Here is a 27020-nt window from a genome sequence, read left to right on the forward strand (position 1 = left end):
CTTTCGCATGGAAAATAGGATTTTGGAAAATATATATGCCATCATTAACTTTCCAGCTTTCCAATACGTAAAGCCTTTTCTGATGGGATTTGTGGTGGCATTAATGAAAGTGATATTTTGATGTCATATAAAGAAATATGTTAACACCTGGATGATCTGCATAATTCAGTTAATCACCATTTTCCAAATGCCCAATACACCATGTTGCAAAATTATACACAGGCAAAACACTGACTTCAGTGCAAAATAGCCAATGGATTCTAAAGTAACATAATATGAAAATTTCATTGATATGGTCTCAGATTCCACATTATAACCAACTTTAAGAAACCGGCAGTCAAGTTTTGATTTAGTACCAAAAAAAGTCTACTAAATGGGCGCCTGGTTGGCTCAGATGGTTAAGCTTCTGTCTTCTGCTCAGGTCATGATCCCAGTGTCCTGGAACCAAGTCCCACATCTGGCTCCCTGCTCAGCAGGGAGCCTGCTTCTCCCTCCGGATCAGCCTCTTTGTCTCTCATGAATAAATAAATAAAATCTTTTAAAAAAGAAGCCCATTAAAGTACCTTTCCCTTTTATAACTACATATCTGCAAGTGGCTAAATTTTTTTTTAACAACACCAGCAAAACATATGTTTATGGCAACACATTGAATACAGAAAAAGTTATGATACTCTGTCTTCCATTAAGTCACACATTAAAGAGTTTTGCAAAAATGCCACTGTCCCCACTGAATTTTTTTTTTGAAAAATATAATTATCACCAAAAAATGTGAATTATGTAAGTTTTAATCAGTTCATTATCATTTTAAAATAAATTAGTAGATAAGTGATTTTTAAATTTCTTAGTTGTAATTTCTAATATAATAATTAATTAGTAGATACAACCCACACTTAAAAATAAAAAGGTTATTTGGGGCCCTTGATAATTTTTAAGAGTATAAAAGGGTCCTGAAGCCAAAGTGTTTGCAAGTTACTATTCTGTAAGAATCTTACCAATGCAATGAGATCCCTGAGCTAAGAGCTTCTAGAAGCCTAGAAAAATGTACGAGACCCAGGTAGAAAAACAGTTGTTGGCTCCAAGTCTACAAAAGAAAACAATAAATGTAAAAATTAATAAATGTTTAATTAAATGTCTACAAAATGTACCAACATGCCAGCTTCATTCACCATTAAATTCAGCATTCCTAAGGATTTAATTCCATCAAATACAACTTATAGGTTCAGTTTTCTCACTTCACAAATTCCCCTATTCATAGTGTCCACGGTAATTGTTGGGAACTCATAACCAATCATAAATTAAATGTATAACATGGAGCCTAATAATTTCTAAAGCACAAATATAAAAACACTACAAAGATTCTTAAAACAAAAAAGTATATTTAATGTGGGATGCGGGTGCAGCTGGTATATTTGATATTTTGTGTGGTGGGGACTCTGAAAGTCAGAACATTCAGGGCTCATGAAGGTCCTGCTCTAAACACAGCATTGAACTACCTGTAAATTATAGCTGTCCTGAAACATTTCAGTGCTAGGAGATATCTTCACCAGGTAAAGGAGAGATCTTCACCAAGTGAAATAACTCCCCTTGACCTTTGGCAGGAATGGGAGAAAGAGAGACATAATGAAAATACACTAAACAGGTCCGCAGAGGAGCAAAATCACAGGGAAAAGAGCGACCACGTGGTCTTTTGTTTGGGTCTGAGCAATGGTACAGCTGGCCAGCCCTCTGAATTCTGGGCAGGGCTTACACTGCCCTCACACCCAGACTTTCATCATTAGGTGTGAGCAAGGCGGGGCTGATGGTTTAGAAGAGTCCTACGACATCTCACCAGAAAAGGACTGCATCTGAAAGCAAAGGCTAAGGGCAGCCCCCTTGAGGCAAGAAGTCACCCAATGACAGCCCCCACTTCTGGTCCATGAGGCCCTTGCCCCCTCACTGGCACCTCAGAATTACATTCCCTTGCCAAGGAGAAGTGTTGAGGGGCACTTAGGTGGCTCAGGCAGTTAAGCACCCAACTCTTCATCTCAGTTCATGTCTCAATCTCAGGGTCATGAGTTCATGCCCCATCTACTTTAAAAAAAAAAAAAAAAAGGAGCCATACCCAGTACTGCAGAGATGTCTCTCAACTTCAGTCCCTTAAAAAGTGTCCTCCTTACCTTTCTGCCATGCTAATCTCTATCATCTGGAGGAAGGCAGTGTTGGCCCTTCATCCAACTTTGAGATATCATGACTCTGAGAAAATCTGGTTGGTTGTCTCTTAACATGAATCTCCAGTGATGGGAGTATTGCAAGTAACTAATTTTCTTCCTCATTTGACTTTTTATAGTGTCTGCTATAATGCATTTGCTTTAAATTTTTTTTTTAACTTTAAAGGATATGGGTAAAGCAAGTGGCTTATAATAGGGCTTTGATAAAGAGTAATCACTTGACTATGCTGTCAAGCTCTCCATGTACAAAGTCTTTCAGTCATGTCAGTGAAGCTCTGCAAGTCAATGGTATCATTTAGAGATAAAAACAAGTCTAAAATTGGGTTTCATTGCCAAATTGCTTTCCTTGGGTACCTCCTCCCTTTAAATAAAGGCTAATGATTGCCATTAGCCTTTATTCCTCGTATTGATATTGGCATTTTTCAATGCAAATGTCTGAACTTTCCAACAGAAGGGAAAAGGTCATATAGTCTGCTGTGACTTTTCATGCTCATAAAAAACATGTAACCTACCAGTTGAATTACTGATACTTTTTAAATGTCAAGTTTTTTAAAGTGCTAACAGAAATACACTTTCCACTATAAATGCATATATTTTTTTATCTTCCAACTTGCACATACCCTGGAGATCTGCATCAACTCTCCAAGTCTACTCTATCATATTAAAAGAGGAAAGCTCAAATCACCTTTTTTTTTTTTTTTTTTTTTTTTTTTAGGTTTGTGGCCAACCCTTTTAAGCAAGGATAGCACCCCTTCTTCCACCTCCCCTCTGTGGAAGGCTAGCAAAGATCTCTTGGCAGCTGTTCTTTTCATCCCTCCATGGGCAGATACCTCCTTGCATTGTTATTCCAGTTGATCCAACTGTGACTAAGCCATCAAATGCACTTTCTCTGAAAATTCAACTCCTGATCACTGAAAATTAAGAGTTTTGGATGATGGTCTCTGGCTTGAATCTTCTCCCATCTGGTTCTAGTTCAGGGCTGGCCTTTGACGGCCCTTCGTCTCACACCATGGCTCTAGGAGGGTGTGGAGACTGCTTGGCTCTCTTGCAGGCTGAATGGATCCAAGGAGACCTGGTTGTTTTTCCTAAGCAAGAACAAGGAGGGATTTTTTGCACCATGTGGATGTAAGCTTATCACCAATTTCTTCACAGCAGGTGTGTCTTATTTGACATAAGGAAGACCTGTTATCAAACACAAAGGCCTTTTTCATTATAACTTTAAGGGAACAACAGTACTTTTAAAGATAGAAGCAACTGGGGTCTTCATATATCCATTGAGGATATTATAAAAGGTCCATCCCATCCTTGCCACTTCCTCGTTCCACTCCCTTAATGGGAGCCATTACTTCTTGTCTAGAAAACAACAGCTTCGTGGTTGGTCTCCCTGCCTCCTCTCTTGATCTTTGCCATCTTCTCTCTGCTGTAAGCACAACTTGTTTCAAACACAAATAAGAGCCCAACCACCCTCCTTGCTCAAGTACTTGCAATAGCTCCTCGCTGCTTATGGTAGAAAACATACATTCCTTAACAAGTATGTCTAAGGACAGGGAGATAAAACAATAGAAACTTGTGAAAAGTTTTGTTTTTGTTGTTGTTGTTGTTGTTTTGTTTTGTTTTAAGAACTCTTTTTTCTCTCAGTGGAAGCTGAGCCACACTAGGCATAAGCATTATGTACTTTTGGTCTATGGTGACAAGTTTAAAATTCTGACTCTAGAGGTTTTCCCTCATGCCACTCCTAGTGCCTGGAAGGACCTCAGTGCTGCTTGCCACTCCTGCCTCCTCATGTAGCTCAGTATATATCTCATAGAACTCAGCTCCAATGCTGATTCCTCCAAGAATCTTTTCCTGGTAGTGAGTCGGAGTTAGATGTCCATCCTCTGGGCTCCAGGTTACCTCTGGTCGCTCAGTGACAGCAGTAACCACACCACTACCTGCCTGACACTGCTGCTTCCCAGACTCCTCCATTATACCAAGACCTCTTTGATAAAAAGAGAATGTCTTTCACCTCCTTGAGTAAGTACACAAAATAAATGCATATAATAGACATGCATTTTATCTACCTAGGACCTCCTCTTTCTGTTCTTGGAAATAATGGGTACTACCCTCCTTTTCAAGGAACTTCGCCTTCTCTACTCCTTATGGTTCAGGCAAGGCTATTAAACCAGAGGACTCCATCACTGTCCTAGGAGGGCTCATGACCCAAGATGAACCTAGCAAATTCTTTTACCCAGGAATGGGAAGAGCCCAAAAAGAATAAAGGCAACTGAAACTATGTCATCTTCTGGCAGCTCTGCAGAGTAGCCTCACGGGACCCAGGTCCTGGATTCTATTCTTCTCAAGGCTTTTGTATCAGTGAGCTTTTGCTGTATAACAAATAATCTCCAAAATTAGTAGCATAAAATAATATCCATTTATTAATCTCAAAATTCTGGAGGTCAGTAATTTGTACTTGGCTAAACTGGGCCTCTCTCCTGGTCTTGGAAGGATTCTTACATCATCTACAATCAGCATTAGTGAACTGGAAGCTGGCTGATCTAGGGTAACTTCAGGTGGAATTATCTCTGTCCTACATGGTGTCTCATCTTCCATTGAATTTATTCACATGCAGCTGCACAGAATTCCAGGAGAGAGAGTAGAAGCATACAAGACATCCTGAGGCCTAGGCTCACATGACACACCATCACTTTCACTGCATTTCATCAGGCAAAGCAACCCACAGGACCAAATTCAAGAGAGTGGGAACTAAGACCTACTCCTTGGTGGGAGGAGTGGCAAAGTCACATTGTGAAGGGTGTGGATACAGAGAGGGGTACAAAAATGTGGTCATATGTGCAAACTACCACAACTTTGTTATTTAGTACCCTTTTAATCTTCCAATATATCCCTTTTTAAATAAACTTAGTCAAAGTCAGCTTCTGTTGCTTGTACTTAAAAAAAAAAAAGTGTAACTTATAACTGCTTGGAAATGAAGGAGAGGAAGTGTTATAATGAGTCAAACTTTTATTCAGGGAGAGTGATGAAGGGGGTGTAGAAAAGTGACAGTCATAGAGCTAAAGGAATTGCAGAGTATACTATATACTTGTTGCCTGTGAGCACCCCGGAAATTAGGATATCACTTTCCTTTCCACCTTCCTAAGTCACCCTATGGTCAGAGCCACCAATCTCTTTAAAATCTCTTTGAAATCTCTTTAAAAGTTAGACCTGGAACAATAAGCCATTCACTGGGAACTGCTCTCTTGTCACTACCTAAATTGAATTGGCTGAGTGTTTGTTAGGTGACTATCTGCAGTTGTGTATTAATATAGCCACCTGTTATATCCTGGATGGGCTTAAATATCAGACATATAATGTTTTAAAGAAAAGATATCTCAAACAAAAGTCAAGTCTTGGGGCGCCTGGGTAGCTCAGTGGGTTAAGGTCTCTGCCTTCAGCTCAGGTCATGATCCCAGGGTCCTGGGATCGAGCCCCATATCAGGGTCTCTGCTCAGTGGGGAGCCTGCTTCTCCCTCTCTCTCTGCCTGCCTCTCTGCCTACTTGTGATCTCTGTCTGTCAAATAAATAAATAAAATCTTTAAAAAAAATAGTCTTAAGGTTGATAGGAGTCTTAGATATGGTCTAGTGTTTCCCACTCTAAGTCCTTCCCATCTCCACACTACTACTTTCCAATTAAATCTCCACTTCTTCTTCCCCTTCTTCTTCCCCTTTGTCTTCTTCTTTTTTCTTTCTTCTCCTCCTTCTCCTTGTCATTCTCATTCTCCTTTTTCTTTTAGGAAGGGCAGAGGGGGAGGGAGAAAGAAAATCTTAAGCAGGCTCCATGCCTAGCACAGAGCCTAATGCAGGGCTTAATCTCACAATCCTGAGAGCATGACCTGAGCCAAAATCAAGAGTTGGACACTTAACCCCTGAGCCACACAGGCACCCCAAAATTTCCATTTCTCTAGGTGCTGACCAGAAGGACATCAGGAAAAAAGGAAGTTACAGAATTAGAATTAAACAACATTGAAGCATGAATGATGTTTTATGTGCATCAATTTAAAGGATAATATCTAACAGTAGAGAAAAGATTTCTCAACTTAGAATATCTTTTGAAAGTGAAATCCCAGGAAATATAAAGGAGACATTTTTAGTTGCTACAGGCAGTTTTGTTTTGTTTTGTTGGTTTGGTGGTGGTGGTGGTGGTGATGATGTAAATAATGAAAAAATAAGTTTCTGGGCTTACAGATGACAGTGGACTTCTGTGATGTTTAGAATTTTCTCTCCTTTTCCAGACGGACATAACAGATACATACAGAACATTCCATCCAAAAGCAACAGAATACACATTCTTTTCAAGTGCACATGGAACATTCTCCAGGATAGATCACATGTTAAGCCACAAAACAAGTCTCAATAAATTTAAGAAGATTGAACCAACTTTTCTGACACAAAGGTATGGAACTAGAAATTAATAACGAGGAAAAAAAAAAACTAGAAAAAACACAAACGTGGAGGCTAAACAACATGCTAGAATTTTCTCTCCTTTGAAAGACATGGTTACCTTGACCTTCAGAACATGAAGGTCAAGAAAGTCATGGTTACCTGACCTCCAGAAGCTAATAATTATTGAAATTTATAATAAATAAATACTGATGAAAATGGAAAGTTACTCAAAGTTTTTGCAGCATTAAACCCAATATTTAGGGTTTAAACAGCACCTTCAGATTAAATGAGTGCTCCCTCAGTTCCATGAGTACTTCTCACCATCTGTAAACCACAAAACTGTCACTCATAGTGCTGAGATTTACATCTTTGTGGTTGAGACAAGGAGGAGCCATATCTGCTCTCACCAAGTCTCAGGCTTGGGACACGTGCCAGGGCAGCCAGACAGGATCTCTAAGGCTGAGTGAGATGGTGTGATGTTCTCTGTGTGGGAGGCCCCCCGGGGAGACAGAGTGGTGACCTCACTGGGAAAATGAAAACAGTTCAATAAAAAATACTTATCTTGGAATGATCTGCCTGAACTTGAGACCAGTGAAGGGATTGTATTTCCAACACACTTTCAAAAAGAAAAGCCATTTTCCATTAATTCTGTATAGGGAAGAAATCCTACAGTACCTCTTCTTGACTGAGAGATGATGATTCAGGCAAAATTGAGCTTGACTCTAACTCTACATAAAGACACAGTGAGAGAATCACCCTTACCCTTAAAAGAACCAATTATAAAGTTTTCCTTTTAAAACTAGGGCAGAAATTTGCTCCTTGGAAATTCAGCATTAGAGAGGATTCAGCCACACAAGTAACCTCAACTTTTGGCCTCTAATATTTTTCTCCCTCATAGGATTTCTCTCATGATACTTCCATTGCCACCTACAGAGACTAAGTGTGTCCCTGTGTTTGAGGCTTAAATGCAGACAAAAGGAACGAAGGTATGGATATTTTGAAAGGACCTCTGCCTAAAATGCTGAAACACAATAGGAAGATTAAGCAAGAAAATGTTAAAACAATATAGAAGCACCATCAGGCTGACAGCTGCCTTCTGATTCCTCCGTGTTTGACTTGTTCTGTTCTGAGCCCTGTTGCTTGCTTTTTAAGGCTTAGAAATTCTTAGTTCTATGGCTCTTGGGTGTGTATCATTCAGGAAATTGGGAGTATCAGCTCTAGGGAAAGGCAGTTTTGCGGGTATTTAACATTCTACCACCATTAGTACAACCTTATCACCTCTTTAAATGATATTTATAGAAAATTAACCCAGCCAAACACATTATATAGAGCAAGATCAGAGAGCGATCTCTTCTTTGGCTTATAGCAGGTTTAGACCCATGGCCTTGGTCTAATTAGAAAAGGGCTCTGGCTAGAACAACCCAAGAGAAAATGCAGTTTGGCAAAAAAGTGTGAGAGTTCTTGGTCACATAGAACCCTAATCCCATAAATTTCTCAGCATCTGAAGGTATAGCTTCAGATGGCACTGTAGCCAACAATTTAACTGCCAGTAATTTAACTAATATGTTTTAGGGTCTTCTTTCCCCAATTAAAAAAGAGACCCAAAGTCTGTTTCAGAATTATTTCTGAACATGACAAATTTTAAGAGTCCCCTGGTTCCCTCTTTGCTTCAAGAGCTAGAAAGCACATAGTCAAATCTGCTAGCCTTTCTTAGAAGCTGTATAAGATCTTCAGGTATGAATTTCCAAGTCGAACTTTGCCCCTGGATTAACACTAGCCTTACTTTTCTCTCTTAAATTTGCCTCATTAACAATTTTGTGCACTTTTTCCAACTATGTAGCTTTGTTAGATACCTCAAATTCATTTTTCAACAACTCAATATCAGAAAAATTATCTAAGACTTGCAAAGGAATTGCTGGATGTTCTCCCAGTACAGTGTTCCTCTTGACAATCTATTGTCTGAACTATTTAGTTTACAGCTCTGCTGGGGCAGAGGGTGCCTTGTACCTTTGTGTCTGGTTGAGATGGAAATAATTCCCTTCCAGTGGAACACATAATCTCAGAATTTATGGTTTATGGCCCTGGGGCACCTGGGTGGCTCAGTGGTTTAAAGCCTCTACCTTCGACTCAGGTCATGATCTCAGGGTCCTGCGATTGATCCCCACATCGGGCTCTCTGCTCAGCAGGGAGCCTGCTTCCCCCTCTCTCTCTGTCTACCTTTCTGCCTACTTGTGATCTCTGTCTGTCAAATGAATAAATAAAACCTTTTAAAAAAAAAACAGTATTATATCTAATTAATATGTTTAATCTAATATTGGATACTTAGATTCTAAAATACTCTGGGGGCACCTGGGTGGCTCAGTTGGTTAAGTGGCCAACTCTTGATTTCAGCTCAGATCGTGATTTTGGAGTCCTAGATTCAAGCCCCCAAAATAAAACAGGCTCCACACTTAGTGGGGAGTCTACTTGAAGATTCTAATAGTATCACTGCCCTTACTCGCATGCACTCTCTCTCTAAATAAATAAATAAATAAATCTTTAAAAATAAAAAAATTTTTAAAATGCTCTTTGGACTGGTTTAAATATTTTACAGTTTTTTTCAGTGATTAATGAGTTAAATATAATCTTTGATACATCTTATATTTGTATAAAAGTAATTTAAAAATTCTTTAAAACTATTATCTTAGCAGTAAGTAGAAAACAACAAATGGATAGTACTACATATATGTCAAAAATCTGTAGAGCTTTTCAGAAGAAAGAGTGAACTTAATATGTGCAAATTAAAAATAAATTACTTAGGAGGTCAGGGGAAATCCCAGACGAAATACAGAATGTGACAAAAGACTCTAACTAAGCTGGAAATGCATGAAACAAACCTCACTAAAAGGGATAGGGAAAAGGTGCTGAATAAGGGACTTTGGAAACAAGTGGACTCTGTATAACTGAGGGAAAAGGTAATTGTAACTAATATTGTACTCTAGTTGGTAAACTTTTTTCCTATAAGGTTATAGGTCAACAAATCTCCAATCATTATACATGTATACTGGAATTCACAGTTAAGTAAATGAATGGCAGATGGTAGGATCCAGGTTTCTTACTGTTAGAGAAAGAGTTTATAAATTAGCAGAGAGGAAACTGCATTAGAATTAAAGGTATCAGTATGAATTCATGTTTGGCTTAATATAGATACAGATGGTTTAATATAGAAATACTTTTAGAAACATGGGTTATCATAAACATATTCCTTGTTCAGTCAGATAAGAGGACATAGAAACAACACTTCATAGCAAGGAGCACACTTAACCCCAATATCTTGGTTTCTAATATCATTAGAGGAATAAAAGGAACAGTGCTTCTTGGAGAAATGGCTGATTTTAGAGTTGGGGCAAGAATTATGTAAAATAAACAAGAAGCATCTTGTAGTGTTCACCAAAATAAGTAAATAAAACAGAATGGGCACCTGGGTGGCTCAGTTGGGTAGGCCTCTGACTCTTGGTTTTGGCTCAGGTCATGATATAAGGGTCATGAGATTGAGCCCTGCTCCAGACCCCACACTCAGCAGGGGGGGTTCTTGAAATTCTCTCCTTCTCTCGCTCCCTCCATCCCCTACCCCCGCTCATATTCTCTTTCTCTAAAATAAATAAATAAATGTTTTAAAAAAATAAATAAAACAAAATGATAGAACTATGTCAAATTTGGGGATACAGGAGCCAAGTGACAGAGCTCCCAAACACTAAAGTTGGAATGACTTGAGCAAAAAAATAAGTAATAGTGGATGATTAGTCAAAATATAAAATAAATATCAAGTCCATACTAACACAAATAAATGCTTAAACATATAAATGGGAGAGAGAAGACAAATTCTACATGCAGAAAAATTCTACATAATGCATGCAGATACATCACCCTCAAGGAGGTGGAGCATAACTCCCCACTCCTTAAAGATGGACTATCCATAGTGAGTTTCTTAAGAAGAGTAGAGTATGGATGGGGGGAGTAATTTTATGGTGTAGAAACCTGACAAACACTACTTTAGCCAAGGTAACAAAGTCAATACCAACAGTCATAAATTATGTGATAGTACACATCCTTTATATGATATAATAATGGCACTTTACCTCTATAGTCTTTGCCCAAAAAGGCATAACCCCAGCCTAATTATAAAAAAAAAGGTCAGACAAATCCCAATTGAAGGAGAGTCTACAAAATGTCTGACAAGTACTCCTCAAAAGTATCAAAGTCATATAAAACAAAGAAAGGGCACTTGGGTGGCTCAGTTGCTTAAGCATCAGCCTTCAGCTTAAGTCATGATCCTGGAGTCCCAGGATTGAGCCCTGCATCAGGCTCCCTGCTCAGTGGGGCATCTGCTTCTCCCTTTGCCCTTCCCCTACTCATGCTCTCTCTCTCTCTAATAAATAAATAAATAAATAAATAAATAAATAAATAAATAAAATCTTTAAAACAACAACATTAAGGAAAGTCTAAGAAACTGCCATAGAGCAGAGGAGCTTAAGGAGACATGACAGCTAAATGTAATTTGGTATCCTGGATAGGATCCTGGAACAGAAAAATGACAGTAGGTCAAAGATAAGGAAATCTGAATAAACAATGGAGCTCAGTTAGAAGTAATATATTAATATCAGTTCATTAGCTATGAAAATATACCATAATAATCTAATATATTAATAATAAGAAAAATTGAGTGTGGGATATGTGAAATTGTTCTATCTTTTTGATTTCTGTAAATCTTAAACTACCACAAAATTTAAAAGTTATTTAAATAAATAGGTGTATCAGACAAGCCCAAATAGAAATAAATTCTGTAAAATATTTGTCAATGTCATGAAAAACAAAGAAAAACTCTGAAACTGCCACACATCAGAGGAGACTAAGAAACACAACAATTTAAAACAATGTGAAATCCTGGGTTGGATCATGGAACTTAAAAAAAAGAAGAAGATACTACTGAAAACACCGGTAAAATCCACCCCCACCCTCCCCTCCCCCCAACACAGCTATGGCTTTGTTAATACCATGGTACTAATGTTAATTTCTTAGTTTTGACAAATGTACCATGATTGTGTAAGATGTTAGGGAAAGTTGGGTGAAGGTGTATAAGAACCATCTGTACTATCTTTGTAACTTTTTTCTGTTTTGTTTTTTTTAAATTGGTGAACCATGAGGAAAAACAGATATATGCAGATTAAAAGCATGGTATACCACTTTCAATTGGCCAGTAGAGATATAAAGTTGTGATCACTGGAACTCACATGTTTTCAAGAAGGAAATGATCACTAAGAGCTTAAGGAAGGCTGCCTGAATCAGTGATTCCCTACTGGGGATGGGGAAGTATGACACTCTGGATAATTAATCTTATGTTAGCATTTGTCTGGGGATAGTTCAGGCCAAAGCTCAGGGAATTCTGATTTTCTTAGAACTCTTGGTGACAAAAACACCTCTCTTAACAATCTCAACAAGAGTGGTCTATTTCAGGCATTGGTGTTAAAAATGAGAAAAACAGCTATTAATAAGCTCTCTTTTCCTACGTGATCCAGTCATCTGCTCCTTCCACACACAGGAGACCCAGGAGATATTCCCTCATGAACTTAAGAAGAGCAGGTCTTATCTTACTGGCCATTTAGAAGGCCAACCCCCGCAGGATACCCACAAACAGCCAAGATCCTTCTTCAGGCTTTTCCCAAGGTAGCTAGAAAGAGGTTTCCTGGAATTGTTTACTAGGATGCCAGGAGGTCAGCCAGAGTTCTCAGTCCCAAAAGTCATTCATTTCTCCTCCCTTCCTAGAGTAACAATACCATATGTTACCCTCACAGAGCTGCTCACATACTAAACACCTGTCACATGCTAGCTACAGTACTGGATTCAGGGGAGGAGGGATCAGATTCTGAAAAAAACCTAACAGTAATGAGGACAAGAAGGACAACACTGATAACAGATTTGTGAAAGCACATATTAATAACAGATCAAGTCTTATGCTATAAGCACCAACTGATTTGATCCTACAGTAACTCAGTAAGATAGGTTATAATGTCTCCATTTTACAAGTGAGAAAATGATTTCTTCCTCCAGGAAACTGAAGATTAGAGTAACTTGCCTAAGGTCAACCAGTAGTTAAAAAACAATCAAAGTAGTTTCCTGTAGACCTAGAATCAAAAACCAGTTCTGATACTTATAAGCTGTGTGACCTTGGACAACTAATGTCATCTCTTTGTCAAGTGGTCAATAAACAGAGGATAAAATCAGCACAAATATATTGAGCGTGTTGGTCCATTAATGTTAGTTGCCACTAGGGTGGGGATGGGAGGGACCTCAACTGTACTCAGAACTTGCCAAATTGTGCCAGGTGCCTTACAGGCATGAACTTATTTTATCCTCCCAATGCAACATCAGATAAGAATTTATTGTTTTACTGATGAGGAAATGGATGTTCAAAGAGGTTCAATTAACTGTCCAAAGGTCACCTGGCAAGTAAGTGGTCTAGCAGCAATTTGAGTTCAGCTCTATCTACCCTAGTACCCTGAGTCAACCATTCTGTCAACCAACTGCCACCCACTCAACATTCCAGAAACTCCAGACAGCTCAGTTTCTTCTAGGTAACATATTTCTCATTTTAACTGAAGGCCTAACCCAAAAGAATTGCTAAAATTGTAAATTTATGGCTAAGAGAATCTCAGTTGAATTAGGTGGGCCCTTTCAGCACTGACAGCAAGTACCAAGCACTGATAGCAAGCAGAGTCTTTCCTGGGAGGCCAGAGTGCATTCTGAGAAGAGGAAGCATGGAATTAGACAGGGTGGGGGCGGGGAGAAGGTGCAAGATATCTGAAGGCTTGAGAAGGAGCTTCTTTGGCATGCAGAATCAAACCTACAATTTATCCAACTACACTGCCTTTAGCTGAGCGCCTATGGAGAAGACCATGCCTCTGGGCCTCAGAGCAATTTAGGGTAAGGATAAGAATGCTAAGTGGATTCCGGTCACTAAGCCAACCTCAAGTACTGTTAGTAAATGCTGGGGAAGTTGTACTGAGGAGGATCATGGGATTACCTAGGCTCAGCTGACAGGGAAAAAAAAGTCTTGGTTCATTAGTAATTTCTGCCACAAGTTTGGGAGTAGAAAGAGCCTCACATGTGCCAAGAATTTGCCATTCATGTTTTAAGGGATACTGCAGCCTGGGCATACTCTGCAGGAGAAGTTGACTGGGTTCAGGTCCAGGTAGGAAACCAAAATGTCCCAATGGCACTCTGTCCCCACCTATCTACCTCACAAACTATGGCAAACAGCTAATGCAAAACAGCATTAGCAGCAAGAAAGGACGTAATTTTAATTCTTTTGGTTTTAATTACTTTGAAAATAGAACCAGGCCACCCCTGCCAAGACACTTTAAGAAGTACTAAAAACCAGAGAGATTCAGGCCAGCCAGAGAAGGGGGAGGGGAAAGTTCCAGCCAATTAGCCTCCCTTTGTGACATGGTCACCATTCACCCCACCCTCCAGATGCCTTAATAACACTCATATGTCTCAGGAGAGGGGGAAAAAGTGGTGAGCCAAACCTCAAGAGTGAAGGGGGGGGGAGCAAAATATGGAATTTCAGCTCAAAGCTCAACCATTGAATGTCTTAACTGCTGTCGTTATTTTTTGTAGAGCCCTCACTGGGCTTTCCTGACCACCAGGAACTTAGTTAGCCTCAGGGCTCGAGGGCCCATGTTTTCTCTCTGAGGCCTTGCTACTGCCTTGCCAAACATGCTCAACCTACTGTCTCAAAGTCTACAATTTCTACCTCCAACCTCCCCCAGTGGGTGAAACTTTCCATGGCTAGACTATAAAAGGGGAAGCAATCCTACCATTTCCTTTAATAAGCCATTTTTACAGGGTGCCAAGTACCCTTTAAGGAGCCCAGAAGCCCAAGCAGTCCCCTGGATTCCAGAAACTCCAGCCTAGTCCAGAAGTAGCAGAAGGCAGAGACCCGGACCTAGACCAGTAAAATTAGTCTCCAGGGAATCTGCTTGGTTCAGGCTACTAGGAGAGGTGTGTGATGCTGGACTGCAATTAGCATTGATTTAAGGCTCTGCAAGGTCCTTGCAGGAATGAGCCCAGTCTCTCCAGGAAAGTGGTCCTAGAGAGGAAATTTCTACCATCTGTCTTCTAAGAAAGCTGGAATTTGTAATATAGTCCTATTGCTCTTCTGAGCATCTTGATAGATTCGGATTCATAAAGGTGAACATGAAGCAGAGTTTGAAGTGGAAGAAAACTGAATGGTCCTACATATTAGAAGAAAAATGTGGAATTTGGGAAGACCACACTGACAATGACTGTTCCTGACTGTAGAGCTCCTCCAGTTAGGGGAAGGGAAAAAAGTCTGGCTAAGTAGATTTTTTAAACAAAAGAAAATAAGTCTTGTGAATATGGTCTAGTGGTTGTCATTGGACCATGAAGTGAACAGGAAATAAACTTTATTATGCTTGGCATTGAGATGGGAAGATTGTTTCTTATTGAACTAGTCTATATGTGCTAATGCAGACACCATTCCACACTAGCCAAGTTTGGTGGGGATCTTAAAAGGAAGGATGTTGGTGAGTTGGGTATGAATTTATACAAAGAGACAAGTGAATGATGACCTCTGTGCAAAGTCTTATCAGATCAAATGTATTACACTTGGCCTTTTCTTCATCTTATCTGATATTTTCCATAACTATGAGGACCCAAGTTTTTCTTGTTTTTCTCCTGGGGAGATATATAATAATATATATATTATATAATATATCTTGTATATTATATATTATATATAACATATACATACATCTATATAGCATATATATAGTATATGTTTATAGTACACTCACACACACACATTTATATAGTCTTTTTCCCGATTTGCATTTAGGTAATTTCTAATTTTCTACACTTAACAGACTTTTTTGGATAGAAGCATAATTTTTTCAACCTTTATTGAGAAATAAGTGAGAAATAATCTGTGTAAGATTAAGGTATACAGTATGATGACTTGACACACAAAGATTGAAAATTACCACCAAAGTACAGTTAGCACCTCCATACCTCACAAAATTACCATTTCTTTTTAGTGGTGAGAACATTTAAGATCTACTTTCTCTAACTTTCAAGTATATAATGTGGTATTGTTAATTATAATCAGCCATGCTGTACACTATATTCTCAGAATTTATCCATCTTCTAGCTGAAAGTTTGTATCCTTTGACCACTATCTCCTCATTTCCCTAAACCTCCTCCCACAATTCTACTGTTTCAACGAGCTCAGTTTTTTTAGATTCCACATATAAGTAACATCACACAGTATTTGTCTTTCCGTCAGTCTTATTTCACTTAGCATTATGCCCTCAAGATTTATCCATGTCACAAACTGCAGGATTTCCTTCTTTCTCATTGCTAAATAATACCACACACACACACACACACACTTCATCTTCTTTATCCATTTATTCATTGATAAACACTCAGGTTGTTTCCATATCTTGACTATTATAAATAATGCTGCAATGAACATGGGAATGCTGATATACATCCAAGATCCTGACTTCATTTCCTTAGATATATACCCAGAAGTGAGGTTGCTAGATCTTATGGTAGTTGTAGTTTTAATTTTTTGAGAAACGTCTACACTGTTTCCAAAATGACTACACCAATTTACATTCCCACCAACAGTACACCCGGGGTTCCTTTTCCTCTACATGTTCACCAACACTTGTTAACTCTTGTCTTTTTGATAACAGTCATTGTAACAGGTGTGAGGTGATATTGTAGTTTTGATTTGCATTTTCCTGATGATTAGTGACACTGAATACCTTTTCATGTACCTCCTGGCTGGGAAAGTCAATTCAGTTCCTGTGCCCATTTTTTAAACCAGATTGGGGTTTTTTTTGCTATTGACTTGTATGTGTTCCTTACATATTTTGGATACTAACCTCTTATCAGATAAATGGTTTGTATATATTTTCTCCCATCCAGTTGATTGCATTTTTATTTTGTTCATCATTTACTTTGCTGTGGAGAAGGTTTTTTTTTTTTTTAATATGGTCTTGCTTATTTATTTTGCTTTTGTTCCTTGTGCTTTTGGTGTCACATTTAAAACATGTTGTCAAGACCAATGTCAATAAGACTTCTCCCTATGTTTTGTTCTAAGAGTTTTTGGTTTGATTTCTTACATTGATGTATTGTACTCATTTTGAGTTAATTTTTATGAATGGTGTAAGATAAGGGTCTCAATTTCATTCATCTTCACATGATTATCATTCTCCCAAAACCATTTATTAAAGACACTATCCCTTCCCCATTGAATATTCTTGGCTTCCTTGTCAAATAATTAGTTCACAATAGCTCCACTGGAACAGGATGCCAGGACCATACAGTTTTGATTCCTATAACTTCGCAATATAGTTTGAAATAAGAAGTATGATGCTTCCAGCTTTGTTCTTCTTTCTCAGTATTCCTTTAGCTATTCAGGATCTTTTGTGATTCCATATGAATTTTAGGATTTTTTTTTCTATTTCTGTGAAAAATGACATTGAATTTTGACAGGTATTGCATTAAATCTATGGATGGCTTTGGGTAGTATGGATATTTCAATGATATTAATCCTCCTGTACGGGATGAGAGAGAAATGAGCCTTTTTGGTAGAGTTCTGCATAGCTGGGGAAGAAGGGTGCTCATTTACATGCTCTCTTTTTCTCCCAAAGGAGAAGTTATAACTGAGAAAGTCTTTCTTGGCACTGAGCTGTGCTACCTTGAAAGAAAGGTGACACGAGTCAAGTTGAACTATTCTTCTTACCCTCTCCAATATATCCAAACTCATATATATTTTTTGCTCCAGTGGTGTGTTGGAATTTCTCCAGTGGACTCCTAAGTATCCACAAAGACTCTCTTGTCCATGAGTCTAAGAAAGTGTCTTCCAGGGCTCTAGACCATGACCAATAGGGAATGGAGTCAGTTCATGGGACACTCCATGAGCTACAGATGGGACTGACTTCTGTATGCCTATTACCCAATGCATGGGTAGGTGACACTTTTCCCGGGTTTCTTGGTGCTTTCTGTGGATTGATGACAAATTGTTGAGGGGGCATATGAATGAAGGACATTTGCTGACACACAGAGACATCATTCTGGACCTCTGGCCAGTCTCCTCCCTGACATACACACACTGCACTTCTTCCTCTGGTCCAGCTGCTCTGGCAGAGATTGTTGAATAAAACTTGGTACACAGTTTACTGGTTATCTTTGTCTGGGGCCCACGATTTTTTTTCAGTCTGAAAGATAATACCTCCCCCAAGCTGTAGAAGCCAAAAGGAATTTATTTCCTCCAAAAGGAGTTTTAGGAGATGCTGTATCAGTGGCTTAGACAAAGCTAGTTTGATTACATTCTTTGTCTCCTTGTCTCCCCTTACACAATAGTCAGGGTTTTAAATGAGGGTTTAATGTGAAATTGAGTCTTTCCAGTTTCACTTTTCCACACTACTTTCAGTACAAAAGACCTACCTTTGAAAATGAGAGTGAGAATTGTCTCATTAATCATGAGATTTCAGATCTTTTCAGTGGGGCAATAAAAAAGATGAAAAATAGTTATTTTAGCAGAGTCAAGGCTTGAAAACACAAAAGGATACTAAAAGGGAAAGTTTCTTGCAGCCATAGGGGGAGAAAAGTCAATTGGCTCAAAAAACTAAAAATGAAAGTGACAAACCTTGTTTGATGCAAAAAATAAAAATTTTTTAAAAATTAAAATAAAAAAGCCATATTTCGTGGCATGGTTGGTATAACATAGATAAATGTCCTTTTTACTGTCCAAAATCACTTCTAGGGGATTGGTTTCTTTAAAAACAAATCTATGAGAGGCGCCTGGGTGGCTCAGTCATTAGCATCTGCCTTCTGCTCAGGTCACGATCCCAGGGTCCTGGGATCAAGCTCCCTTTTGGGCTCCCTGCTCAACGGGAAGCCTGCTTCTCTCTCTCTCACTCCTCCTGCTTGTGTTCCCTCTCTCTCTGTGTCTCCCTCTGTCAAATAATAAATGAAATCTTTGAAAAAATAAAAATAAAAAAAATCTGTGAGTAGGACAGCATGCTTTCTGCTAGCTACTAATTTTACTATTTATTCTCTCCCCTTTAAGTGGGAAATCTCATTTTGTAAATGAAATGAAAAACAGCTTTACATCTGACTTGATTTTTGAATCACAACTCTATATTATCTAAACTTCTCTAGGGCTTAGTTTCTCCCTATATAAAATAGGGAAAATAATACCTATACTATAGAGTTATTTGAAGGATTCAATGAGAAATTTTACTTTCTTATCATTACTATAATAAGAAATATACTTATTATTACTATATTACTTATTATATGCAAAGTACTTTAGATATAACAATTTGCTTAACCCCTCAACAGTCAATTCCATGTTCTATATACCAATACTAGCCCCATTTTACAGATAGGAAAATGGAGGCCCAAAACAGTTAAGTAAATTGCATAAAGCCACTCATGGTAATAATTAATCAGAGAGGTAAGCATATGCAAAGGGGAAACAGAATGTTTAATAAAGGTGAAGGCAGAATTAAGGGAACTAGTATAATGATGGATCCAGGGACTACCCAAGAGAAAGTCATTATCACCTCTAGGCCTAAAGCAACAGGGGAAGAGACTGATGTGGCTAAAACCAGGTGAGAGCTGTGCATGTGGGAGAGATGGTGATAGATAGTGAAACCCCATCACCCCCAAACCACAGCCTGGCAGCCTTCCCTCTTCCTCTCCATACAGCAGTTTTTGGACCTTCCATCTTCTCCCTTTTATCCCCATGTGTTAACACCAAAATCTCTCCTTATTTTTAAGCCTGGCACCACCACCCCCGACCCCAGAGGCTTCCTTCCATATTTCAGTGGATTGAAGAAATTTTCTGCTAAAGATGTCTCTCTTCACAAAACATTCTTACATCAACTACTAAGAAAACATGTGTTTTTTATCACTGCATACATATGTATAGGGCTTGGCACGAAAGAGGACTCCTACCACAGCACGTGGTAATAGCAGTAGCAGTGGTAGTAGTATTGTCACTTTGCCCAAATGAGGTTAAATAGAAAGTTTACAGTGACTGTAGAGAATGGTAAAAATGCAAAGAGCCAAGTTCTAGGCAAAGAAGACAAAGCTTCCGTGAGAGCACTCTGAGATGCTTCCCAGACAATACACAGCAACCTCTCACACCATAATGCATTTCTACTCAACCTTTTCATTATGGCTTTTGGCAACATTCTTTGCACTATTCTACTCCAGAATCACTCTCCTAGGCACCTTCATCTGCAAGGAGATTTTTTTCAAAACAAGTGACAGATGTTTTTGCTTTTCCTTAGAAACACTCCATTGCATATTATTTTTCAAAATGTTGAGTTTCATGCCATGAACATTTTATTCCTGGCCTTGGGTTAGCATGATATAAGAAACTTAAATAACCATGACCAGTGGAGGGATAATCTTTTGTTTTTCAATCTTTAAATAGACATTTTTTTTAAATTGCCCATAAGTCTTCTACCCTTTTAGATATGTGTCTAAAGCAAAGTGCATTTTTCTGTCCAAACATACAGCAAGTTCAAGTTTGTTCCAATTACATCACTTTTGTTTGCCTCTACAATCTATCAAATGTGTTAAACACAGAAGATATATAAGGTGAAAGACATATTGTTTGCATGCTATTAAATCTTCATTCATCAATTTCTTTGTGTTAAATGGTAAATGTTGATGCCTACAAAAAGGGTAGCTGTGTGAGTGGGAATAAGAGTGGGACTACAAAATGGAAATATAACGTCATGGATACAAGATGGAGTGAGATTAGCAGTCTGTTTCACTGCGAAGATACAGGTGTTTCTCTTCTGATGCAAAGTTTCACTAAGTAATTTGGATATAATCCATGGATCTGTCCACATGTCACCACCTTGCTACTGCCTTCCAAATCCAAGTTCCCATCATCTCTACTGCACAAGCTTTTGTATCAGGTACCTCTGGAGTACACCTGTCTTCATTATGCCTCAGCTGCTCCACAGAACTCTCGCTCCTGAGGGAACTCTCACTTGGAATGTTTGGGATGACGGCAGGAGCTACTAGTCATTCTGCCTCGTGCAAAATCCTGGTATGCAGGGGAGTTAACACTTCAATGGGCAACCCTGGATCAATGGGGTCAGAGCTGAACAATTCAGAGGTATATTCCCACCTGGCCTTTTAGAGGTCCCCGGTGACATATACATCCAGTTTTCTAAAGAATTTATCAACATCTTCTGTTTAAGTGGATTCATTTTGCCCTCTTTGTCATTTCACACTTCCTAGTCTTCCCCTTATGTTCCTTGGATCACTTTCCAAGACAAACTACCAACACGCAAGCCCTTGCCTCAGACTCAGATTTATAGAGGAAACCAGACCATGCGACAGTCTCCTAATTTTTCCCAACAATCCCCTTTAACGGTCAATAATCTGTTCTACAGCAGCCAGAGCAGGTCTCCTACTAAAATATCAAGCATCCTATGTCATCCCTCTGCTCAAAAAGTTGTAATGGTTTCCATCACACTCAGAAAATCCAAAGTCCTTTCAATGTCTCCCAGGGTTCAGCATGATCCAACCACTGGTCCCTCTCTCACTCTGTTTTATTTTTCTCCATATCACTTACACCACATGATAATATATTGTGTATTTATCGATTTATGGAAATTGGAATTGGAAGGTATTGGAATGCAAACTCCATGGCAACAGGGACTTGTCTCTCTTGCTTACTACTACATCCCCAGTGCCTCACCATGTAGGTATCAAAAAATACTTGTTGAATAAATAATGCAACACATGATTTTCATTATGCACATAGTTGTAATGCTAGAACTAACATTATCTCAGACAAAGAGAAAAAAAGAACTTGCTATCAGCTGCTTTGTTTGAGTGACTTCAGGATATGTTTATCCAACAATGGGTGAAAATGTGATAAAAATGGCTAAGAAGACTTGTGCCATTGATAGTCTTGGGGAGGATTGAAAAACAAAGGCCATTACTCTTGATCAAAAGCTAGACGTAATCAAGGCTGGATTTTCCCAGGGATGTTTAGCTTTATAAGTATAGACTTAAAGCTATAAAAACACCAGTATTATTGAAATGCCTTCAGGCAAAATTACTCTATTATTGTGAGTCTGAATGCTCCAGACTCAAATCCCATATTTGCTTTCTGAAATAATTATTTTTAAGTGATTTTTTTAATAAAAAGTGACTTCTTAGGAATGCAACTATAATACTATAGCACAGATCTTATCCCTGCTCCCAATGAAGACAGAAAAAGCTAAATATAATCCTTAAGAAAGCTTTCCTTCACACGTAAAGGGGAATCTTATGGCAAAGCCCTCAGAAGTCACAACTATGATCTTAAAAGGAGATAGACACCCAAAGAAAATATTACCTATAAAACCATAATTACTAAAATTAAACATGGCTGACAACTCTAGAAGTCAATCTGGCATTTGGTTGGCAGCCACTAGGGTGACCGGCCCTCAGGAATAGCCCCAGATTTAATACTTATCTAATGATGTGAGCCTGAATAAATCACTTAACCTATACGTCAAATGCTGTTGAGGGCAGATACTGTATCATTCAGGATAAATCCTGGTATCCACCTCACACATGGCACACAGAGTAAGTACCCAATAGATAGGAACTGAATGAGTAAGTCTGCAGAACTAGGCGAGGCATAATCTGTACTCTTAAAGGTCTCATGTAACTTTTAGCAAGAATTAGTATTAATTATGCCTCTATTCCTTCCGAAGATATTCATTTGTATTTTTGCCAGCACCTTACTCCCTGAGCTAAATTAGCTACAAATTTCCATGGACATCACTCTCATGAGGTATCTAGATTATCATTTTGAACTAGAAAATAATCATGTCTAGTCAATAGAGATTATTGTGTAAGTAGATAAAAAGTGTTATATATAAGTTGGACAAATGACATGATTTTGGTTGAAAATTCCCTTTAAGCAGAAGACATGAACAGACATTTCTCTGAAGAAGACATCCAGGTGGCCAACAGACACATGAAAAATGCTCAATATCACTCATCATCAGGGAAATGCAAATCAAAATTACAACGAGATGTCACCTCATACCTGTCAGAATGGCTAATATCAAAATACAAGAAACAACAAGTGTTGGTGGGATGTGGAGAAAAACAAACCCTCTTACATGAGTGGTGTGAATACAAAGTGGTACACACTCTGAAAAACAAAACAACAAATCTGGAGATTCCAAAACATTAAATATAGAACTACCCTATAATCTGGTAATCGCACCACTAGGAATCCACCCCCCCAAAATACAAAAAGACTAATTAAAGGGATACATGTACCCCTATACATATAGCAGCATTATCTACAATAGCCAAAGTATGGAATCAACCCAAGTGCTCATCAAGAGATGATCGGATGGGGGTGCTTGGGTGGCTCAGTTAGTTAAGTGTCCAACTCTTGATTTCATGATCTCAGGTTGTGAGATCGAGCCCATGCCAGGCTCTGCACTGGGTGTGGAACCTACCTAAGATTCTCTCTCTTCCCCTGCCCCCAGCCCTTCCCCCCTTGAACGTGCACGTGTTTGTGCTCTCTGTAAAAGAGAGAGAAAGAGAGAGGTGAATGGGTAAAGAAGATGTGGTATACACATAAAATGGAATATTATTCAGATATAAAAAAGAATGAAATCTTGCCATTTGCAACAACACAGATGGTGCTAGAGAATATAATGTTAAGTGAAATAAGGGAGTCAGAGAAAGACAAATACCATATGATGTCACTCATATGTGGAATTTAAGAAACAAAACAAATGAGCAAAGGAAAAAAGAGGGGGGCAACCAAGAAATAGACTTTTAAGTATAGAGAAAAAAACAGACGGTCCCCAGAGGGGAGGTGGGGAGGTGAGTTAAACTGGCAATGGGGATTAAGGAGGGCACTTGTGATGAACACCAGCTAATGTATGGAATTGTGGTCTCACTATCTTGTACACCTGAAACTAATAGAATACTGTGTGTTAACTACATTGGAATTAAAATTTTAAAAAACTCCCTTTGAAACTAAAAATATTACAATGGCTCTTCATGGAAGGAATATCACATGCTGAATCAGGAGACCTAGATAAGTAACTAATACTTCTGAGCCTCAATATTGCGATTGTAAAATGAACACATCTGAGGGGATTAAAAAAAAAAAATCTCTTCCCAGGCTATACAAGGGCTGATCATTGTGAACACACCAATTTATTTTTTAGAGATATATCAAGGGATGTTTCCATTTAGTCTGCCCATGGGTCCTGGAAGAAGGGAGGAAAAAGACTATGTACCCATTATCTATTGTTACATAAAGGAGCCACCCAAATTTAATAGATTAAAATAACAATGTATTCTTACCTTTTACAAATCTGTGGGTTAACTGGGCTGAAGTGGAAGGTTTAGATAAACACTCTTTATAGTGTTGCAGAGATCACTCGAGTGCTGCATTCAGCTGAGATGGGAATGTCTAAATTGGCTCTTATCCTTCAGGGTCTTTCCAAATGGCCTCTTATCATCCAGCGGTCTAGCCTGAGCTTCTTTACAACACAGAGCCTAGATTCTAAAAGGAAGTATTCCTAGAGGACATGCTCCCGTGGGCAGCATTTATCAAGCCTCTGCTTGCTTCACATTTATTAATATCCCAACGGCCAAAGAAAGTCACTTCGCCAAGCCCAGAATCTAGGTGGAGGATAGGGGCTACACAAGAGTATGAACGCCAGGAAGTATGGCTCATTGTAAGAAAAAGAAGTACAAAATGGAGACAGGAATTTGTAGATTAAATATTTCTGCAGAACTTAACCACTTTCTCTCCAGAAACCTGTTTCCTTGTTCCCTAAATCCCATCAAGTCACTGGAGGTCATTGCTTTTGGCTGGGGCAGATCAACCTCTTAAAAATCATGAAACATTTTCTCCGCAGAAATAACACCCATGACATAATGGCAATTTCAGCATGACAGGACTTGTCTGGTATTCATCATATATGAAACATTTTTGCCACCATTAATCAGATTCACTCAGTAATCCAGTGAATAATGAGGAAGGCTGTATGGTCTGAAGGGTTAGAGGAATGAAAGGAATAGATTTTAATTTTGCCTTTGGAAGGGTACAACAACAAACATTTAGTGAGGCCTTGAAATATATTCAGACATGTACTGAGCAATGAGATTGTGACAATAGAGGAGAAGTATGATAAAAAAATTTTAAAAACTTAAAAAAAACTTTAATAGACCAAAATATAACTAGAAGGAGACTTAATCTATGCACTGGATTCTAAAAACAACAATAATGATTATTATGGGGATTACTGCTGCTATTCTTATTCTACTTTTTAAAAATCACTACGTTCTTACTTGCGTTAGTTCACTGAATCCACACAACAATTCTATAAACAAGCACCCCCCATTTTAGAGATGGCAAAACTTGGTTTAGGGAGGTCAAGAAGTTTTCCAAGGTCACTCAAGAAATTAGAGGCAAAGGCAGGGTTCAAATCTGTGTGCTAATTCATCTAGCCACCAAACATTTATTGAATTCTTCCTCTGTGCCAGACTCTATATTCTACATTTCCACCCATTACATGTTCAACAATAGCTTCTCAATCATATGCCCAAAGGAGTTGAAAAGAGAATGAATGAATAGATGGGGGGGGGGGCAGGGAGAAAGAAAAAAAATTCAGTGAGATGAGTTTCTCCTTAGTTTAAGAATTGATTCTCTGGGGGTGTCTGGGTGGCTCAGTGGGTTAAACCTCCGCCCTCGGCACAGGTCATAATCCAGGGTCCTGGCACTGAGCCCCCGCATCAGGCTCTCTACTCAGCAGGGAGCCTGCTTCCCCCTATCTCTCTCTGCCTGCCTCTCTGCCTACTTGTGATCTCTGTCAAATAAATAAATAAAATCTTTAAAAAAAAGAAAAGAGGGGCGCCTGGGTGGCTCAGTGGGTTAAGCCGCTGCCTTCGGCTCAGGTCATGATCTCAGGGTCCTGGGATCGAGTCCCGCATCGGGCTCTCTGCTCGGCAGGGAGCCTGCTTCCCTCTCTCTCTCTCTCTGCCTGCCTCTCCATCTACTTGTGAGTTCTCTCTGTCAAATAAATAAATAAAAATCTTTAAAAAAAAAAAAAAAAGAAAAGAATTGAGTCTCTGGGATGCAGCACTATAATGCCGCACATCAACTGGGTGTTATGAAAGGTTGAACATGATTTACTCTCTTCCTTGGAAGCTCAGTGCATCAGCCTTCTTGATATAGAGCTGCTGTCCTAATATCCCTCCTAATCACAGGAGGAGCTCCTGCCATGACTTTGAGATGCTCTGCCTCACTGCCATCGTCTTTCATCATCACTTTCATTGTTCACTTAGATACCTCAGATGTGGCTGATGACCAAAGGTCAAGTCTTGGGAATAAAGAATGAGAGAAATGATGCAAACTTGAATCCCATATTCTTTTTTTTTTTTTTAAGATTTTATTTATTTGACAGAGGGAGAGATCAGAAGTAGGCAGAGAGGCAGGCGGGGGGGGGGGGGCGGGGAAGCAGGCTCCCTGCTGAGCAGAGAGCCCGATGCGGGCCTCGATCCCAGGACTCTGAGACCATGACCTAAGCTAAAGGCAGAGGCTTAACCCACTGAGCCACCCAGGCGCCTGAATCCTATATTCTTGCTTCAAGAGTTCAATTTTGGCCATAAGAACCCTTTCCAGAGTGCTGAAACTGCATGTACTTCAAAAAGTACTGGAAAATCTCAGATATTCTATAGTCTTTATTATAGAACATGAAAGAAGACTGGAGTTGTTTTAGATGTATTCTGGGGGTTGGGGGGGGATTCCGGTTAATCTTGAGTAATACATTTACAGTAAAACACACCAGCTCTGAGGTACTCAAGCATTCTGATTAAATGAAATTTTCCTGTGTAAGCCATAGATCTGGCCCTTGGAGTCATGTCTGGATGAAAGGCAGGCCTTCTTTATAAGAAAAAATAAGGAAAATACAAGGCTGGAAAAAGGCAAGTAGAAGAGATGATAAAATATAATAGGAATTCATCAGAGAAGACTGAGACTAGCTGGGTGGCCTGTCCCTAATAAACATCACTGGGAGCTGGAGAGCTGCCTGGGAGTGGGAAATGAGGACTGGGATGAGTAAATGAATGAAGAAATAGGGGAAGAGTATTAAGTTGCATCTTCTCCACATGGGATCTTGAGAAGGGAAGCATTTCCAAGAAAGTGGAGTAAGTGCCTGCCTTGCTGGTTTCATTTGAAGAAAGCTAAGAAAATGCTCTGGCAGCTCCGTGACAGTAAATAAAATGTCCACTAATAGCCACTCCTTGAAATTC

General features: G+C 39.0%; 1 long non-coding RNA gene across 1 annotated transcript in view; it reads right to left on the reverse strand.

Annotated features, from left to right (window-relative positions):
* The window catches only part of LOC116598331, a 217074-nt gene that overhangs the window by 163213 nt on the left and 26841 nt on the right, over positions 1-27020 (reverse strand). Inside the window, exon 3 of the long non-coding RNA XR_004289038.1 lies at positions 993-1081. This is a non-coding gene — a long non-coding RNA (uncharacterized LOC116598331). The remainder of the gene's footprint in view (positions 1-992; positions 1082-27020) is intronic.

This window comes from Mustela erminea, chromosome 9 (assembly GCF_009829155.1).
Source record: "Mustela erminea isolate mMusErm1 chromosome 9, mMusErm1.Pri, whole genome shotgun sequence".
Lineage (NCBI taxonomy): Eukaryota > Metazoa > Chordata > Mammalia > Carnivora > Mustelidae > Mustela > Mustela erminea.